Here is an 8,845-nt window from a genome sequence, read left to right on the forward strand (position 1 = left end):
GAGAACAGAGAGTGGGTCGAATCCTCATCAACAACGGATCTGCCGTCAATATAATGAATAAGACGACTATGAAACAGTTGGGCATCCTCATGGAAGAGCTATCAAATAATAAATTAGTAATTTAGGGTTTCAATCAAAGTAGCCAAAGGGCGATAGGCATGATACGCTTGGAACTCCTCATTGGTGATCTGAAGGCGGACGCGCTGTTTTATGTGATAGACTCAAAGACCACCTATAAGCTACTATTGGGACGCCCTTGGATTCATGGGAATGGTGTGATTATATCAACACTGCATCAGTGTTTCAAGTTTTACCAAGATGAGATGAAGAGGGTTGAAGCAGATTTTAATCCGTTCTCCGAGGCCGAATCTCACTTCGCAGATGCAAAGTTTTACTTAAAGAGCGAGAACTCCTATGAGACTATGTCGACAGAGAACTCGCTGCCAAAAAATGCAGGTGGATCCCGGTCGAGGTCGCTAATAGACACAGAGAAAGGGGCGGGTCGCAAGGTACAAGTCTCCAACCCAAAAGAGAATAGGACATCCCTCGACTGGAGAAACGCCTATGGTGAGGGGCGAGAAAGCCTCAAAACTTCCGAATCTGCACTATGTCCCTTTGTTGAGATGAAGAGGGTGCATCACCTTTTATGGAATGCTCAAAAGGTTTGCAGGTCGAGCCGGAGGCTAAAGTGACAGAGTTAAAGCTACTTGAGAGGCGAACTGAAGACAAATTCGATCCCAAGGCTTACAGGCTATTGGTGAAGGCGGGCTATGACTTCATAACTCACACTGAGTTCAAGAGTTTGAAGATTTATGAGCAACCCCGACTCTCGCCGACCCAAAAGAAGCTTTTGCTAGAAGGACATGTTATACCCACGTCGAGGGTGGGACTCGGATATGAGCCGTCAGAGCCAATTCGTATAATCAGAAAGGCGAAGGGGAAAGTGGCCAACAACAATCATATCACTGATGAAGAAGTCGATGATGCAGGAGAAAAGAAGGGCAAAGATAAAAGAGCCTCAGCCTTTGACCGTATTAGACCATCGGCAGCATGCGCTTTGGTCTTCGAGAGGTTAAACATGACAGAAGCAGAAAGGGGAAGCCCACATACTATTCCCAGAGTTACTCAACGTTCAGTTTCTCGAAGGTTGATGATAACGGGCAGAAATGCACGTTATTATAGTGCTAGGTTATTAAACAATGCAGGTTTGCGTTGATAAAATATATAAGATTGCGTCCAAAAAGCATTAAGTTCATAATATCACGGTCGTATGGGTCTATCGCATTAAAACAGTTAACTTATGTATTTTTGTGCAGAATATGCATTGACGCAAGGCTATAAATGCGATCCAAAGAAATCAAGGTCGAGCGTAGCAAAAGATTGTGTTACCGCAAGGCTATGCGGTGATTTGTGCTCGCAAATATCTGCTCAAGAAGGTTTCCGCATAGAGTCGGTGCAACTTTGTGGGCGCATCTTGGTGAAAAACATAATTAATCACGATGGGACAGAAAGCTGATGACGGTCGATTCCGAATTAAGTTGACAAGTCATTAACGATCTACTGTAGCAAGTAGAGTCAACTTTTCGGTGACAAATATTTGGCACATCAGACAGAGAATTAATGTCATCCCATCAGTGTAATCATAAGAGAGAATAAGCCTTTCACCCCGAAGCTCTATAAATACCGAAGGCAACCTTCAGTGAAGGAGTTCGGATAGTTAGATAATTTTTCCTTAGATAGATGTAGCCTTGTTCATAGTTTTTCTTTTACTTAGATGGCGAAGCGAGAGCATGCAAGAATAGGGGATTCAAACTTTTGACCTGTTGGTATGACTATATATCTAAACTACTTTCAACTATGCTCAAGTTGGCTTCCTGTTTATTATTTATCATTCTTTATTTTTTATTAGAAAAAAATATAGGAGTATTTGAGGCGCTAAGGTGAATTACAAAGTTTGGAGTTAATATGTTGGAGTTATTAAGTCTACATTTGGGTTGAAGTGTTGTTTAGTTTGAGTTTCTTGATAAATATGCGAAAGAGACAAAAATGGAAAGATGGAATTTCCTCCCTAAATGTACAAACTTAAATAGTAAACATTATTGAAGTAGGTGAAGTTAAGTTATTTAACACTGAAGTGGGTAAGCGAAACATCCAAAACATGTTTGGTAATCATTATTGTTCCTTGGTCTAAAATTTTAAATTAAAAATGTATAAAAATTATATGAAAAGTAGTTTTAAACTTATGTATATATAGGTTTAGAGAAAACTACCCCTATGGTCACTGAATTTATAACATTAGGTGCATTTATTCCTCAAGTTTAAAATGAATCTAAGTCTAAATATAACATAAAAATTTGGAAAAATTACGTTTTTGGTCTCTAAAATTTTAACAATATATGAATTTTGTCCATAAATTTTCAAAAATGGATTTAAAAGATTTCTCGACTAATAAAACAATTAAATTTAAATAGAAAATTGACAACAAACCTGACGTGGCAAGATGATTTGGAAAAAAAATTATATTTTTAATCTTTCCCTCCTCCTCTCTCTCCTCTCCTCTTCCTTCTTCTTCCTCCTTCTGTTCTCGATTCAATTTTTTCTCAGCATTGATTGAAGTTTCAAACTTTACTGATTTTAGTTTCCACCAGGTTTGATGATCTGAATATTGAGGACGAACCACTGCAATTTTGGTTTTGAAATGGTCGACGATTTCTCTCTCCCAACATTCTCTAATTTAACCGGGTCGAGATAATCGTCTCTACAGGTTTTGTTTGAAGATTTTACTTGCTAAAATCTCTTCTGGGTTTTGATTTTCATTCTATTTTGTGCACTGAGAGCTTGAGATTCCAAGGCCAGATGATGACATGGTGGAGCTGCTATGGCAAATCAAGAAAAAGAAGAATATAGGAGAGGGAGAAACAGGAAGAAAAGATTAAAAATGTAAGGACAAATAACAATTTATACTCCTGAATTTTGTAGGTTGTATCATTTCAAACCATGAACTTATAATTATATCAAAATCTTTAATTTTGAAGATTGTATCAATTTAAACCTCAAACTAATAATTGTTTCAATTTAAACCTTAAACTTTTATAAATGTATTAGTTTAAATCCTGAACTTTCATAATTGATTAATTTAAACCCTCCATTATGTTTTATTTGGATATACTTATGAAAGTTTTGGTTTTAAACTTATTTATAAAAGTTCAGGGTTCAAATTAACAGATACCCCAAAGTTAAGGGTTTAAATTGATACAACTCTAAAAATTCAAAGTTTAAATGGATACAATTATTAATTTAGGGTTTAAATTGATAAAAAACCCACAAAGTTCAGGGGTATAAATTGATACTTGCCCAAAATGTAATTGTTTTCCCAAGCCATTTTGCCACGTGAACTTTGTAGTCAATTTTCTATTTAAATTTAATTATTTTATTAGTAGTGAGACCTTTTTAATGACCAGTTTCAAACTTAAGAGACCAAATGCACCTATTGTTAAAATTTTATAGACCAAAAGGATAATTTTCCTAAACTTTTATGTTATATTTAGACTTAGATTCATGTTATAACTGCATAAAGATAAAACAATGCTTTTTTTAATTTATATTTAGAAAAAAATTAGAATTTTGATTTTGTTGTTTCAATGTTTCCATAAAAAAAAAAAACCAAGAAATACAAAAATGATTATCAAACATTTTTATTTGTTAAAAGTTTAGAAACAATAATGAAGAACGTCAAGTGCTAACTCTGTAGTTGACTCTAGCACTTTTTTCTAGTACAAGTGAGGAAATGAGGTTACTTTTTTCCAAGTACAAACTCTTACTGTGTTTTGAATAAGATGAGAAAACGGATTTAAACAAGTGGATAGGGAAGAAAAAATTAAAGCAATCTTGTTAAAGTTTACATCTTTAATATTCATAAGAGGGCATTTAGTTTAGTGGTGTGATTCTTGCATTGGATGCGAGGAGGTCCAAAGTTTGATTCTCTGAATGGCCAAAACATTTTAAGGACATTAGAAATATTATCTCTATTTCTTTATATAGTACAGGGCAACAAAAAATTGTCATTTCATGTAGTAGAAATATTAAGATTCATTTGATTGTCTCTTAGGGTGCAAGAGTTTCCGAGTTCAATTCTCAAATATCCCACTTTTTTTCTTTCTTTTTTCTTTTTTTTCACATATAGATTAAGATCAGCAAAATACTTCATACTTACTTTTTAACCTTGATCCCTCAGAAAAATAGAAGAAAGCATTTTCAATTTTTACCGGAACTGAAAATGGCACATAATACTTATGATAGTACAATTGAAAAGAAACTAAAATTCAAAAAATGAAGTATTAATAAATTGTCGTATGATAATCCCTTATTTACCATAAAAAAAGTAATAATTCCATGATAATCCCTTAGTTAGTGCTTCCAAATAGGATTGGTAATGAATAGAATGCATATTTGATAATTAACTTTTCAGACCTTTTAATAATCATTTAGGCTTGTTATATGGCTATTTCTTTCTTTCTTTTGGTTGAAAAATGTGTTTGTTTTCGTGTATTTTCTTTTGGATGATTTTTGTCTTTCTTGAGATAATGTTTGAATCCTTAGTCAGGTTTCAAAACAAAAAACATGATTTAAAAAAACCTTTTTTTTAGTTTTCAAAAACTTGTTTTAGGTTTTTAAATTTGGTTAACAAATTCAAACATTCATTAAAAAATTGTGATGAAAATTATACTAAATAAATGGTGAGGAAACATATTGATGTCAAAAACCAAAACAAAAAACAAAAAAACAAAAATGAAATCGTAATATTTAAGCCTTGGACTCCGTTTGATAACCTGGTTTTTGGCTTTTTTGTTTTTTTTTTTTTTTTTAAAAAAACTATTTTCGCTTATAAGTTTATTTAATTTTGCTATTCATTTTCTAATATATATTCAAAATCCAAACCAAAACCTAAAAACTAAAGCTTCATTTAGTAACCATGAAGACGTCGTTTTGTATCTATTTTATTCTTGGTTTTTTGTTTTTAAAAGTTAAGCCTATAGCATTCTCATTTCTTACCATAATCTGTATCTTTCTTAAGTACAACGGTTGAATTCTAAACTAAATTCAAAAAATAAAAACAAGTTTTTAAAAGTTATTTTTTTAGTTTTCAATTTTGGTTTGGTTTTAAACTATTGATAAAAAATAGATAATAAAAGAAGAAATTTAGAACTGGAAGTAGTGTCTATAGGTTTAATTTTCAAAAACATAAACTAAAAAACAAAATCATTACCAAATGGGCCCTTACTTTTTGGTTTTTTATTTGTCAAAATCAAACTTATAAGCACTACTCCACATATAAGTTTCTTTGTTTCGTTATTCATTTTCCACTAGCATTTTAAAAACCAAGCCAATTTTTGAAAACTAAAAAAAATAGTTGTGAAAAACTTGTTTTTGTATCTAGAATTTAATTAAGAATTCAATTGTTTCTTCAAGAAATATGAGAACCATAGTATAGAATTTAGGAGAAAACAAACATAAATTTCAAAAACAAAATCTTTACCAAATGGGATTTTAAAAGTATTTTTAAAAATTTATTTTTATTTCTATATTTTAACAAAGAATACAAATGATTCTTTAAAGAAAGTGAAAACTGTAGCAAGAAAATGGAGAGAAAACAAACCTAAATCAAATAAATTAAAAAGGAAATAATTATCAAACAAGATTTTAATTTTTAGTTTTTAGTTTCAAAATTTGGATTGGATTTTGAAAACATCTTTAAAAAATGGATAACACAAAAATATCTTTAAATGAAAGTTTATAAATGAAAGTAGTGTTTATAAGCTTAATTTTCAAACAAAACTTTGTTCGTTTGTTTTAAAATGGAATGTAATAGCTTTGAAGTGATCTTTCTTTTCTCCCAATTCATTGTAATGTAAGTTGTAACCTATCCCTATACAAACAAATTGAGAATGATCACATTTGATTTTGCAGCTGTTTAGATCTAGAAGTAGAAGAAGGTCTATTATTAATACTTGCACATGGGTTTCATTAATGTCAACTTTATTCATTAATAAACCTTAACTAAATGCAAGTAATTTTTAAAGAAAAAACAATATTAAATTGACTTTAAGCCATCAATTTTCATTAGGCCATTTGGTCTAGTGGTATGATTCTCGCTTTGGGTGTGATAGATCCCGAGTTCAATTCTTAGAATGTCCCGATCAATATCTTTTCGATTTTGTAGAAACACTATCTTTGTTTCTTGATATAGTACAAAACAACAAAAATGAGTAGGAAAACGTAGATTCTTTTATCAACAAAAATGATACTAGAGAGTATGCAACTTTTTAAGACTAAATCCAACACAACACCACAACGAAGTTGACAGTTTTCCCTAAGACTGAAAATTGCATAAAAGTGACATGAAAACATAAAACAAACAAAAATTATATAAACTTAAATGAAGATTTAACAGATTTAAATGATAATCCCATTTTATACGGTCAAAAGAATCCCAACCAGCAGCAAGAACATTCAATATATATGTCAATGTCTAGCCAAACATTAAATGAGGTGAAAAACAAATTGTAATAGAATTATGAAAACCATGCAGAGTTATATACATATATATACATCATATATGTATATATATGTATATATGTATATATGTATATATATATATGAGTGTCTGGATCAACTTACACGTACCTCGATTAATCTCACAGAACAATCATGGAACAATCATGCAGAGTGAAACTGAGGTCCAATAAATGAACTTTGACTAAAAAACACAAATGCACAAATGCAAGAAATGCATTTTATAAGCAACAACAAAATTATGGGGATAAATATCTAACTTTCACACTGCTGCTATAAGGTCATGGGATGAGATGTATTTTAGATAAAGACAATATTTTTTCTCATTTTGAGACTGCAAAACAAAAAGTACCCCATTATTATTTTATATAGTATTTTGAATTGTATTTTCAACTTTTGTTGATTTTAGTATCTATGTTTTTAAAACATTAATTTTGGTCCTTGTACTTCTAAAAACAACCAATTTGATCTCTATTTGCAAAAAATTAACACAAACTTTATACACAATTAAACCCTTTAATACAAATTTAAGGCTAAAGGGATTGAGTGATTGAAATGTTATCCCGAAATTTTGATAGAAAAGAATGAGATCAGAGTAGTAACTTCTTACGATTACAAGGACCAAAACATATGTAATAAAAGTACAATGACTAAAATTAACAAAAGTTAAAAGTATATAGACCAAAATAAACTAAAGTTGAAAGTACAATAACCGAAATAATAATTTGAGCTTGTTTGGATTAACTTGAGAAAAAAAAGTTTTTTAAAAAATTCATTTTTATTTAAAAAATTTTGATAAAAATGAATTGAAATACAATTGAAAAGTTATTTTGAGTAGTTACCAAACACTCAAATTTCTTTCAAAATGACTTATTTTTTAAATTAATCACTTGAAAATGTATTCCAAAAACACATTTAAACTTGAAAATTTTCATAGATATATCATTGAACATCATAATCATCCACATCACAATTTATTTATACCCAACCCACAAGAAGGGAATTCAACTAATGAGACCTTAAGTAGGAAGAACTGTAAATCATTTAGTAAGAAGAAATAACATAACCCTTAGGTAGTGAAAAATATAGATGTTAATCAATCAACATGTCTAACCAAATCTTAGCATTCTATATTTGCTTTACTTGAGTGCTCAAAATGTGTAGTTCAAGTGAAACTGTTATTCACACGAGGTTTCCTGAGAAACGTGTTTCGTGGAGTTGGACTTGAGTTGGTGTTGATGTTGAAGTTGATTTGATGCGATGTGGTTCGATCTCTAATACTTGTTCCTCCAATTCTCTCTCAGTTAGGTGAATGTGCTTGACTTGAAGAAGAAAAGCACCGAACGTTCTTGAAGTTGAAGTCTTGGAAGAGTCTTTGTGTATTCAAGGGTCTTCTGTCTTCTAAGAGTGCAACTTCAAGAGGCTTGGGAGTCTTCTGCTTATTGATGAATTCTCTGTGCTTTCTGAATGTAGAAAATGCTTACCCTTGAAATGAGAAGAGTTCCTCTATTTATAGAACTTTTTGATGGGCTTCATAGGCTTGGGTTGGTTGGCCCATGGGTTTGGACCTGGTTGACCTATGGGTTTAGTGGGCTCGTGGATTTGGGATAGCCTTTGGGCCTAATTATTTGGATCTGGGCCTATTTTGGTATTTAGGCCTCATTAAACCCGATTTTGGGCTCAACTGTACTTTGACCCAAATAATTATATTAGACTGGGCTAAATTAATCCTACCCGATTAAACGGTCATGATGACATCATGTGACGTCATCGAAATTTGTCTTCAACTTCAATTCGGGACATGTGTCAACTCCTCATTGGTCTAAATTTACTGATTTGAAATTTCATTATTTAATTTAGTAGATGACATGGAAGCTTCTGATTGGTTTAAAATTTCTCATTCAACAAATGCCCCCTTTTGAGATTTATACACATATATGGGTGGATGAATCTCGAAAAAAAATATTAAGTTGGAATCAAAATCCAAATATATCTGTTCTTGAATTTGACCCCAATTGACGTGTTAGTCAAAATATGAGTTTAGTACATAAGTTTAACTCAATTTTGGGATAAAATTCGGAGTATGGCTAAATTTACGAGAAATTTTGAGCTCTATCCCAACTTAACTTGATGTTAGGGATAAAACTCAAAAATCTTGAGTTTAAAATAAAAATCCAAGTTTTACTCCAATTTAATTTAATACAAAGATGGAAACTTAAGATTATGGGTTTGAGAAGAAATTTGGAATGTGGCCAAATTTTTTAGATAACTT

Source organism: Benincasa hispida, chromosome 5 (genome assembly GCF_009727055.1).
Source record: "Benincasa hispida cultivar B227 chromosome 5, ASM972705v1, whole genome shotgun sequence".
In the NCBI taxonomy this organism is placed as follows: domain Eukaryota; kingdom Viridiplantae; phylum Streptophyta; class Magnoliopsida; order Cucurbitales; family Cucurbitaceae; genus Benincasa; species Benincasa hispida.